Source organism: Oncorhynchus nerka, linkage group LG4 (genome assembly GCF_034236695.1).
Source record: "Oncorhynchus nerka isolate Pitt River linkage group LG4, Oner_Uvic_2.0, whole genome shotgun sequence".
NCBI classification, from domain to species: domain Eukaryota; kingdom Metazoa; phylum Chordata; class Actinopteri; order Salmoniformes; family Salmonidae; genus Oncorhynchus; species Oncorhynchus nerka.
Window position 1 is genome coordinate 98,440,019 of NC_088399.1, and position 13,264 is coordinate 98,453,282.

Genomic DNA, 13,264 nt, shown 5'->3' on the forward strand with positions numbered 1-13,264 from the left:
ACACACACACACACACACACACACACACACACACACACACACAGATGACACACACACACCTGCGCGTCATCAGACTCACCTGGACTTCATCACCTCCCTGATTACCTTCCCTATATATGTCCCTCCCTTTGGTTCCAACCCTATATGTGTTACTCCCTTTGGTTCCTTCCCTATATATGTCTCTCTCTTTGGTTCCTTCCCTATATATGTCTCTCTCTTTGGTTCCTTCCCTATATATGTCTCTCTCTTTCCCTTTGGTTCCTTCCCTATATATGTCCCTCCCGTTGGTTCCTTCCCTATATATGTCTCTCCCGTTGGTTCCTTCCCTATATATGTCTCTCCCTTTGGTTCCTTCCCTATATATGTCACTCCCTTTGGTTCCTTCCCTATATATGTCACTCCCTTTGGTTCCTTCCCTATATATGTCACTCCCTGTGGTTCCTTCCCTATATATGTCTCTCTCTTTGGTTCATTCCCTATATATGTCTCTCTCTTTGGTTCCTTCCCTATATATGTCACTCCCTTTGGTTCCTTCCCTATATATGTCACTCCCTTTGGTTCCTTCCCTATATATGTCACTCCCTTTGGTTCCCTCCCTATATGTGTCCCTCCCTTTGGTTCCTTCCCTATATATGTCTCTCCCTTTGGTTCCTTCCCTATATATGTCACTCCCTGTGGTTCCTTCCCTATATACAATGGGGCAAAAAAGTATTTAGTCAGCCACCAATTGTGCAAGTTCTCCCACTTAAAAAGATGAGAGAGGCCTGTAATTTTCATCATAGGTACACTTCAACTATGACAGACAAAATGAGAAAAAAAATCTAGAAAATCACATTGTAGGATTTTTAATGAATTTATTTGCAAATTATGGTGGAAAATAAGTATTTGGTCAATAACAAAAGTTTACCTCAATACTTTGTTATATACCCTTTGTGGGCAATGACAGATGTAAAACGTTTTCTGTAAGTCTTCACAAGGTTTTCACACACTCTTGCTGGTATTTTGGCCCATTCCTCCATGCAGATCTCCTCTAGAGCAGTGATGTTTTGGGGCTGTTGCTGGGCAACACGGACTTTCAACTCCCTCCAAAGATTTTCTATGGGGTTGAGATCTGGAGACTGGGCCAGGGTTAAGCAGGCCAACAGTGGCTGTCCCTACGAGGGGCAGGACTGGGCCAGGGTTAAGCAGGCCAGACCAGGGATAAGCAGGCCAGACCAGGGATAAGCAGTGGGTGCTAGTGGTGCACTATATAGGAAATAGGGTGCCAGTAGTGCACTACATAGGGAATAGGGTGCCAGTAGTGCACTACATAGGGAATAGGGTGCTGTTTAGAATGCAATCGTTGTGGTGTTCCCTGCCAGCTGTTGTGCACTACATAAGGAATAGGGTGCCAGTAGTGCACTACATAGGGAATAGGGTGCCAGTAGTGCACTACATAGGGAATATGGTGCCAGTAGTGCACTACATAGGGAATAGGGTGCCAGTAGTGCCCTACATAGGGAATGGGGTGCCAGTAGTGCACTACATAGGGAATGGGGTGCCAGTAGTGCACTACATAGGGAATTGGGTGCCAGTAGTGCACTACATAGGGAATAGGGTGCCAGTAGTGCACTACATAGGGAATAGGGTGCCAGTAGTGCACTACATAGGGAATAGGGTGCCAGTAGTGCACTACATAGGGAATAGGTTGCCAGTAGTGCACTACATAGGGAATAGGGTGCCAGTAGTGCACTACATAGGGAATAGGGTGCCAGTAGTGCACTACATAGGGAATTGGGTGCCAGTAGTGCACTACATAGGGAATAGGTTGCCAGTAGTGCACTACATAGGGAATAGGGTGCCAGTAGTGCACTACATAGGGAATAGGGTGCCAGTAGTGCACTACATAGGGAATTGGGTGCCAGTAGTGCACTACATAGGGAATTGGGTGCCAGTTGTGCACTACATAGGGAATTGGGTGCCAGTAGTGCACTACATAGGGAATAGGGTGCCCTTTGGAATGCAGGCGTTGTGGTGTTCCCTGCCAGCTGTAGTGCACTATATAGGGAATAGGGTGCCAGTAGTGCACTACATAGGGAATAGGATGCCAGTAGTGCACTACATAGGGAATAGGGTGCAGTTTGGAATGCGGCCGTCCCTGATACAAAGACAGTATCTCACTAGGTTTTTTGAAGTTCCCATTGAAATCAAATCAACCCATTTTACCCAAATCTTTATTTACAATTTTGAAACGCAACCCCCCCCCCCAAACTTTTCCCCCTGAGACTAGCCGGGCGGTGGTGGTGGGGCGGCAGGGATTGTCCGTCCTGACACTGGAGCGGCGAGCAGAGCTGGGCATTGTTACATTGTTATAGCATCAGAGTCCCATGAGCACCTCTCTGGCTCAATGTCAGGGCAACCCGCCACCCAATGAGGGGATCAGAGGTGTGTCTGTGTGTGGTGAGTTACAAAGACACCTACTGTGTGTCAGAGGTCAACTAGGGGCCATGATGGCCACTGCTTTGATCCATGTCCCCTTCTTAGTAAGTCAGGTGTTTTTACATCAAAACTCCTCTAAGCTCTTGTTCTGAGTAATTCCACCAGGGGACATGACTCATTTTTCAGAAACTATAACAATTACTATGACTGTAAATACTATGACTGTAAATACTATGACTGTAAATACTATGACTGTAATTACTATGACTGTAATTACTGTAATTACTATGACTGTAATTACTATGACTGTAAATACTATGACTGTAAATACTATGACTGTATTTACTATGACTGTAATTACTATGACTGTAATTACTATGACTGAATTACTGTAATTACTATGACTGTAATTACTATGACTGTAATTACTGTAATTACTATGACTGTAATTACTATGACTGTAATTACTATGACTGTAAAATACTATGACTGTATTTACTATGACTGTAATTACTATGACTGTAATTACTATGACTGTAAATACTATGACTGTAAATACTATGACTGTAAATACTATGACTGTAAATACTATGACTGTATTTACTATGACTGTAATTACTATGACTGTAATTACTATGACTGTAATTACTGTAATTACTATGACTGTAATTACTGTAATTACTATGACTGTAATTACTATGACTGTAAATACTATGACTGTAAATACTATGACTGTATTTACTATGACTGTAATTACTATGACTGTAATTACTATGACTGTAATTACTGTAATTACTATGACTGTAATTACTGTAATTACTATGACTGTAATTACTGTAATTACTATGACTGTAATTACTGTAATTACTATGACTGTAATTACTATGACTGTAATTACTATGACTGTATTTACTATGACTGTAATTACTATGACTGTAATTACTATGACTGTAAATACTATGACTGTAAATACTATGACTGTAAATACTATGACTGTAAATACTATGACTGTAATTACTATGACTGTAAATACTATGACTGTAAATACTATGACTGTAAATACTATGACTGTAATTACTATGACTGTAATTACTATGACTGTAATTACTATGACTGTAAAATACTATGACTGTAAAATACTATGACTGTAATTACTATGACTGTAATTACTATGACTGTAAATACTATGACTGTAAATACTATGACTGTAATTACTATGACTGTAATTACTATGACTGTAATTACTATGACTGTATTTACTATGACTGTAATTACTATGACTGTAATTACTATGACTGTAATTACTATGACTGTAATTACTATGACTGTAATTACTGTATTTACTATGACTGTAATTACTATGACTGTAATTACTATGACTGTAAATACTATGACTGTAAATACTATGACTGTATTTACTATGACTGTAATTACTATGACTGTAATTACTATGACTGTAATTACTGTAATTACTATGACTGTAATTACTATGACTGTAAATACTATGACTGTAATTACTATGACTGTAAATACTATGACTGTAAATACTATGACTGTAATTACTATGACTGTAATTACTATGACTGTAAATACTATGACTGTAATTACTATGACTGTAAAATACTATGACTGTAATTACTATGACTGTAATTACTATGACTGTAATTACTATGACTGTATTTACTATGACTGTATTTACTATGACTGTATTTACTATGACTGTAATTACTGTAATTACTATGACTGTAATTACTGTAATTACTATGACTGTAATTACTATGACTGTAATTACTATGACTGTATTTACTATGACTGTAATTACTATGACTGTAATTACTATGACTGTAATTACTGTAATTACTATGACTGTAATTACTATGACTGTAATTACTATGACTGTATTTACTATGACTGTAATTACTATGACTGTAATTACTATGACTGTAATTACTGTAATTACTATGACTGTAATTACTATGACTGTAATTACTATGACTGTATTTACTATGACTGTATTTACTATGACTGTAATTACTATGACTGTAATTACTATGACTGTAATTACTATGACTGTAAAATACTATGACTGTAAAATACTATGACTGTAAAATACTATGACTGTAATTACTATGACTGTAATTACTATGACTGTATTTACTATGACTGTAATTACTATGACTGTAATTACTATGACTGTAAATACTATGACTGTAAATACTATGACTGTAATTACTATGACTGTAATTACTATGACTGTAATTACTATGACTGTAAAATACTATGACTGTAAAATACTATGACTGTAATTACTATGACTGTAATTACTATGACTGTAAAATACTATGACTGTAAAATACTATGACTGTATTTACTATGACTGTAATTACTATGACTGTAAAATACTATGACTGTAAAATACTATGACTGTAAAATACTATGACTGTATTTACTATGACTGTAAAATACTATGACTGTAAAATACTATGACTGTAAAATACTATGACTGTAATTACTATGACTGTAATTACTATGACTGTAAATACTATGACTGTAATTACTATGACTGTAATTACTATGACTGTAATTACTATGACTGTAATTACTATGACTGTATTTACTATGACTGTAAATACCCATCTTTAAAAAAAAAGTGGGTCTATAACGTGTGTTGTTTCAGTGGTCTATGTCTGAGTTGGGTGTTATTGTGTGTGAGAGAGTCAAACAGAGACAAAGACACAACTGATCGGTGACCAAGGGTACACTTGTGGCCAAGTCTCTCCAGAACAGGCCAGTCCTAGCTACAAGGGCACTATGGGAACCAAACGGATCCAGACCATAGGAAAAGGCGACGACTGAGGGAGACGCTCCATTGTTCTGCGGGACGGACGTCAGGAATACAGTGTGTGAACGTTGATGGTGGTTGTTGTTTCAGTTTGAGTGCTCAGCGCTCCGCATCCTGACTGGAAGAGTTGGAGACTCTCCTCCGATTCGGGAACAATGGATCCGTCTGCCTGCTGGGAGGTAACCGTAGTGTGTCCTATACACAACACAACACACACACATACACACACACAGCTGTTTACACACACACACACACAGCTGTTTACACACACACACACACACACACACACAGCTGTTTACACACACACACACACACACACTCGTAAACACACACACAGCTGTTTATACACACACAGAGGTAAACACACACACACACGGAGGTAACCGCAGTGTGTCCTATACACAACACACACACAGTGCACACAGCTGTTTACACACACACACAGTGCACACAGCTGTTTACACACACACACACACACCATTCTGGAGCTGTGGAGAAACTTGATGTTCCTCTGATAGTCAACTTTAGAAAACAGCTGATGAGAGGTTTAACACAGAATAACGTTCACACACACACACACACACACACACACACACACACACACACACACACACACACCTTCAGTGCCAGTCAAAAGTTTTAGAACACCTACTCATTCAACGGTTGTTCTTTATTTCTACTATGTTCTACATGGTAGAATAATAGTGAAGACATCAAAACTAACACATATGGAATCATGTAGTAACCAAAAAAGTGTTAAACAAATCACAATATATGTTCTATTTGAGATTCTTTAAAGTCGCCACCCTTTGGCTTGATGACAACTTCACACACGTTCACCCGAGCTGTTGCCAGAGAATGTTCATTTGAATGTTAATTTCTCTACCATAAGCCGCCTCCAACGTCATTTTAGAGAATTTGAGAACCACAGATCCACGTGTAACCATCCCAGCCCAGGATCTCCACATCCGGCTTCTAGACCTGTGGAATCGTCTGGGACCAGCCACCCGGACAGCTGATGAAACTGATGAGTAATAAAGTCCTTTTGTGGGGAAAAACTGATTGGCTGAGCCTGGCTCCCCAGTGCGCCCAGTCATGCGAAATCCATAGATCAGGGCCTAATTAATTTACTTCAATTGACTGATTTCCTCATATGAACTGTAACTCGGTAAAATTGTTGCAAATTGTTGCATATTGTGTTCATATTTTTGTTCAGTGTAGAAAGTAGACATAACCCACGTCTAAACCAGGATGAGATGGTCAACCCCTGTTTCTGTTTTTATCTGACAATTCCATGAAAGTGACATCAAACCAAATCAAATCAAATGTTATTTGTCACGAGCCGAATGTCACGCCTTGGTCATAGTGTTTTGTGTTTTCGTTATATATTTGGTCAGGCCAGGGTGTGACATGGGTTTAAATGTATTTCGTATTGGGGTTTTGTAGTTATTGTGATTGCGGCTGAGTAGGGGTGTTGCATAGGCTTGGCTGCCTGAGGCGGTTCTCAATCAGAGTCAGGTGATTCTCGTTGTCTCTGATGGGGAACCGTATTTAGGTAGCCTGGGTTTCACTTTGTATTTCGTGGGTGATTGTTCCTGTCTCTGTGTAGTGTTCACCAGATAGGCTTGTAATAGGTTTCACGTTCCGTTTTGTTGGTTTGCATTTGTATAGTTATTTCATGTATCGCTCTTCCTTCATTAAAGACATGAGTAACCACCACGCTGCATTTCGGTCCGACTCTCTTTCGACAAACGAAGAACGACGTTACACCGAATACAACTTTGCCGTGAAATGTATTAAAGGAGAGGACCTGGTGTTAAAGGAGAGGACCTGGTATTAAAGGAGAGGACCTGGTATTAAAGGTATTAAAGGAGAGGACCTGGTATTAAAGGAGAGGACCTGGTATTAAAGGTATTAAAGGAGAGGACCTGGTATTAAAGGAGAGGACCTGGTATTAAAGGTATTAAAGGAGAGGACCTGGTATTAAAGGAGAGGACCTGGTATTAAAGGAGAGGACCTGGTGTTAAAGGAGAGGACCTGGTATTAAAGGTATTAAAGGAGAGGACCTGGTATTAAAGGAGAGGACCTGGTGTTAAAGGAGAGGACCTGGTATTAAAGGAGAGGACCTGGTATTAAAGGAGAGGACCTGGTATTAAAGGAGAGGACCTGGTATTAAAGGAGAGGACCTGGTATTAAAGGAGAGGACCTGGTGTTAAAGGAGAGGACCTGGTATTAAAGGAGAGGACCTGGTATTAAAGGAGAGGACCTGGTATTAAAGGAGAGGACCTGGTATTAAAGGAGAGGACCTGGTATTAAAGGAGAGGACCTGGTATTAAAGGAGAGGACCTGGTATTAAAGGAGAGGACCTGGTATTAAAGGAGAGGACCTGGTGTTAAAGGAGAGGACCTGGTGTTAAAGGAGAGGACCTGGTATTAAAGGAGAGGACCTGGTATTAAAGGAGAGGACCTGGTGTTAAAGGAGAGGACTTGGTGTTAAAGGAGAGGACCTGGTATTAAAGGAGAGGACTTGGTATTAAAGGAGAGGACCTGGTATTAAAGGAGAGAACTTGGTATTAAAGGAGAGGACCTGGTGTTAACCTCTTGAATCTATGGGGCACTATTTTTATGTTTGGAAAAATAACATTCCCAAAGTAAACGGCCTATTTCTCAGGACCAGATGCTAGAATATAATATAATTGACAGATTATAAAGTTTCCAAAACTGTCAAAATATTGTCTGTGAGTATAACAGAACTGATATTGCAGGCGAAACCCTGAGGAAAATCAAACCAGGAAGTGGCTTCTGTTTTGAAACCTCCATGTTCCATAGCCTGCCTTTGCTCCATTTAAAGGGATATCGACCAGATTCCTTTTCCTATCGCTTCCTCAAGGTGTCAACAGTTGTTAGACATAGTTTCAGGCTTTTATTTTGAAAAATGAGCAAGAACAATAACATCGCATCATTGTTTGGCTGGGGTGCTGGGATGGCCTACTGGGGCTGGGGTGCTGGGATGGCCTACTGGGGTGCTGGGATGGGCTACAGGGGCTGGGGTGCTGGGATGGTCTACTGGGACTGGGGTGCTGGGATGGCCTACTGGGGTGCTGGGATGGCCTACTGGGACTGGGGTGCTGGGATGGGCTACAGGGGCTGGGGTGCTGGGATGGCCTACTGGGACTGGGGTGCTGGAGCTGGCGTGATGGGATGGGCTACTGGTGCTGTGGTGCTGGAGCTGGGGTGATGGGATGGGCTACTGGGACTGGGGTGCGAGGATGGCCTACTGTGACTGGGGTGCTGGGAACGGGTGATGGGATGGGCTACTGGGACTGGGGTGCTGGAGCTAGGGGGATGGGATGGGCAACTGGTGCTGTGGTGCTGGAACTGGGGTGATGGGATGGGCTACTGGGACTGGAGTGCTGGGAAGGGCTACTGGGGTGCTGGGATAGGCTACTGGGACTGGGGTGCTAGGATGGGCTACTGGGGCTGGGCTACTGGGGTTGTGGTGCTGCAATGGCCTACTGGGGCTGGGGTGCTGCGATGGGCTACTGGGGCTGGGGTGCTGCGATGGGCTACTGGGGCTGGGGTGCTGGGATGGGCTACTGGGACTGGGGTGGGCTACTGGGGCTGGGGTGCTGGGATGGGCTACTGGGGCTGGGGTGCTGCGATGGGCTACTGGGGCTGGGGTGCTGCGATGGGCTACTGGGGCTGGGGTGTTGCGATGGGCTACTGGGGCTGGGGTGCTGCGATGGGCTACTGGGGCTGGGCTACTGGCGTATATTAGGCTCAGCTGGGGAGTGAAATAGAAAGGGAGGTCAGTAACAGTTGTGGTATGTCAGGGTTACAAAAAGGAAACAAACTCCACTGTAATGAGAATGGACTAGGTCACTAGGATATGGTGCATAACTGGGGAAGAAGACAGAGGGTGTCAGTGGCCGCAACGGTTTTCATTTGTTCCTTCAAGGACATAATGGCCACTGCAATGCACAGTGACAGGATACAGGTTCTCAGTTCTCAAGATCTCGGCCCCGGAGACAGAGGGTTCAACTATGGGGCTTGATGTACCAGGGTCTTCTATTCCCTGCACTATAGGGAGCGACAGACTGCATGGTAACACATGTTTCACTTCTCATTCAAGACAGCAAGACTATTTTGTTTACCTTTTATTAAAACCAAATTAGTTGGTGAACGGCTGTAAACACACATCGAATCAAATGTATTTATAAAGCCATACTTACATCAGCCAGTATCTCAAATTGCTGATGATCATATGATCATATGTTGGTGAATGGCTGCAAACAGACATGAGGAATGACCATTACAGGCTACAACGGGAAGCACAGGCGAGAGCTGCCCAGTGACACGAGCCTACCAGACAAGCTAAACAACTTCTATGCTCGCTTTGAGGCAAATAACACTGGAACATGCATGAGAGCGCCAGCTGTTCCGGAAGACTGTGTGATCATGCTCTCCACAGCAGATGTGAGTAAGACCTTTAAACAGGTAAACATCACAAGGCCGCAGGGCCAGACAGATTACCAGGATGTGTACGGCGAGCATGCGCTGACCAACTGGCAAGTGTCTTCACTGACATTTTCAAACTCTCCCTGTCAGAGTCTGTAATACCAACATGTTTCAAGCAGACCACCATAGTCCCTGTGCCCAAGAACAATAAGGTAACCTGCCTATATGACTACAGACCCGTAGCGCTCACGTCTGTAGCCTTGAAGTGCTTTGAAAGGTTGGTCATGGCTCACATCAACACCATTATCCCAGAACCCTAAACCCACTCCAATTTACAGATGATGCAATCTCTATTGCACTTCACACAGCCCTTTCCCATCTGGACAAAAGGAACACCTATGTGAGAATGCTATTCATTGACTACAGCTCAGCGTTCAACACCGTAGAGGCCGCAAAGCTCCTCACTAAGCTAAGAACCCTGGGACTAAACCCCTCCCTCTGCATCTGGATCCTGGACTTCCTGACGGGCCGCCTCCAGATGGTTAGGGTATGTAACAACACATCCCCCACGCTGATCCTCAACACAGTGGTCCCTCAGGCGTGTGTGCTCAGTCCCCTACTGTGCTACCTGTTCACTCATGACTGCATGGCCAGGCACGACTCCAACACCATCATCAAGTTTGCAGATGACACAACAGTGGTAGGCCTGATCACTGACAGCGCTGAGACAACCTATAAGAAGGAGGTCAGATACCTGGCCGGGTGGTGCCAGAATAACAACCTCACCCTCAACGTGATCAAGACAAAGGAGATCATTGTGGACTACAGGAAAAAGAGGACTGAGCACGACCCCATTCTCATCGACTGGGCTGCGGTGGAGCAGGTTGAGAGCTTCAAATTGCTTGGTGTCCACATCACCAATAAACTAATATGGTCCAAGTACTCCAAGACAGTCGTGAAGAGGGCACGATAAAACCTATTCCCCCTCAGGAGACTGAAAAGATTTGGCAAGGGTCTTCAGATCCTCAAAAGGGTTCTTCAGCCGCACCATTGGTTGCATCACTGCTTGGTATGGCAACTGCTCGGCCTCCGACCGCAAGGCACTACAGAGGGTAGTGTGTACGGCCCAGTACATTACTGGGTCCAAGCTTCCTGTGTTCCAGGACCTCTACACTAGGCGGTGTCAGAGGAAGGCCCTAAAAATTGTCAAAGACTCCAGCCACCCTAGTCATAGACTGTTCTCTCTGCTACCGCATGGCAAGTGGTACCGGAGAGCCAAGTCTAGGTCCAAGTCTAGGTCCAAACCATAAGACTCCTGAACATCTAGTCAAATGGCTTCCCAGACTATTTGCATTGCCCCCCCCACGCTGCTGCTCCTCTCTGTTATCATCTATAGTCCCTTTAATAACTCTACCTACATGTACATATTACCTCAACTAGCCGGTGCCCCTGCACATTCACCCTGTACCAGTAACCCCCTGTGTATAGTCTCACTATTGTTATTTTACTGTTCCTCTTTAATAACTTGTTTCTTTTATTTTTTAATTCTTACTCATACAGTGTATATATATGTGTGTGTGTGTGTGTGTGTGTGTGTAAATTAACTGCACTGTTGGTTAGGGGCTTGTAAGTAGGCACATGTGACTAATACAATTTGATTTGATCAGCTGTTGATGAATGGCTGTAAACAGACATGAACGATGAGGGCCATTTCTATATACCGGAGCTAGTTCACAATGAGGTATCTGTGAATTAGCTAGCTAGGTACTAGACTGAAAAATGATTCACACCACAAGGTAAATAGCTTGCTAGCTAATAGTGGTACGTAATACACTTGTTGGACACTGGATTAAATAGTTAGCTAGCTGTTGTTATGTGAGCAGACGCGTTAGACAGATTACTTAACAGGCAAGAATCTCAATGTCATCCATTGGACGTAGCTAGCTAAGGTTAAAAAACAAATGCCTGTGTAAACTAAGCTTATTTACGTTGTGATTCTCATTCAAAATGTAATTCACCAACTCAGAACTGACTCAACTTCGAAAAGGTGCAATGCGGGCCGTCCCTAGTTACCACAGCCACAAAGTCATAAACCCCGCACATTTCTGCAATTTCTCTTAAAAAAAAAAGTTATTTTAAAACCTTAAGCAAGACTATCGATGGACTTTAGAATCTGATAGAGTTTAGATCCGATAGAGTTTAGAATCCGACAGAGTTTAGAATCCGATTGAGTTTAGATCCGATAGAGTTTAGAATCCGACAGAGTTTAGAATCCGATTGAGTTTAGATCCGATAGAGTTTAGAATCCGACAGAGTTTAGATCCGATAGAGTTTAGAATCCGACAGAGTTTAGAATCCGATAGAGTTTAGAATCCGATAGAGTTTAGATCCGATAGAGTTTAGAATCAATAGCTTTATAGTACAATAGCTTTGGTCCAGTCTTTCCCATGTACTCATAATTGTTGCTAGTGGTTGTACTAAAGGAGCGGCAATACACCTTAGTAAAATAACAATGGTGTATTGTCGAGGACATATGTAACCAAAATCTACTTCGTCTTCATTTCATCATTTCATCATACTATAGAATGAAGAGTATGGCTAGACGGTGCACTGCCCTTCTCTCAGCACATATCAAAGCTGTAGGCTAAGGTCAAATCTAGACTTGGTTTCCTCTATCGTAATCGCTCCTCTTTCACCCCAGCTGCCAGACTAACCCTGATTCAGATGACCATCCTACCCATGCTAAATTAGGGAGAAGTCATTTATAGATCAGCAGGTAAGGGTGCTCTGGAGCGGCTAGATGTTCTTTACCATTTGGCCATCAGATTTGCCACCAAATCTGCCCTTCTTATAGGGTACATCACTGCACTCTATACTCCTCTGTAAATTGGTAATCTCTGTATACCCGACGCAAGACCCACTGGTTGATGCTTATTTATAAAACCCTCTTAGGCCTCACTCCCCCCTATCTGAGATACCTACTGCAGCCCTCATCCTCCACATACAACACCTGTTCACTCCCCCCTATCTGAGATACCTACTGCAGCCCTCATCCTCCACATACAACACCTGTTCACTCCCCTCTCTGAGATATCTACTGCAGCCCTCATCCTCCACATACAACACCCGTTCTGCCAGTCACATTCTGTTAAAGGTCTCCAAAGCTCACACATCCCTGAGTCACTCCTCTTTTCAGTTCGCTGCAGCTAGGGACTGGAACGAGCTGCAACAAACACTCATTCATTCAAAGACTCAATCATGGACAGTCTTACTGACAGTTGTGGCTGCTTTGTGTGATGTATTGTTGTCTTTACCTTCTTGCCCTTTGTGCTGTTGTCTGTGCCCAATAATGTTTGTACCCTGTTTTGTGCTGCTACCATGTTGTGTTGCTACCATGTTGTTGTCATATGTTGCTGCCATGCTATGTTGTTGTCTTAGGTCTTTCTTTATGTAGTGTTGTCTCTCTTGTCATGATGTGTGTTTTGTCCTATATTTATATTTTTATTTATTTTTATTTAAATCCCAGCCGCCGTCCCCGCAGGAGGCC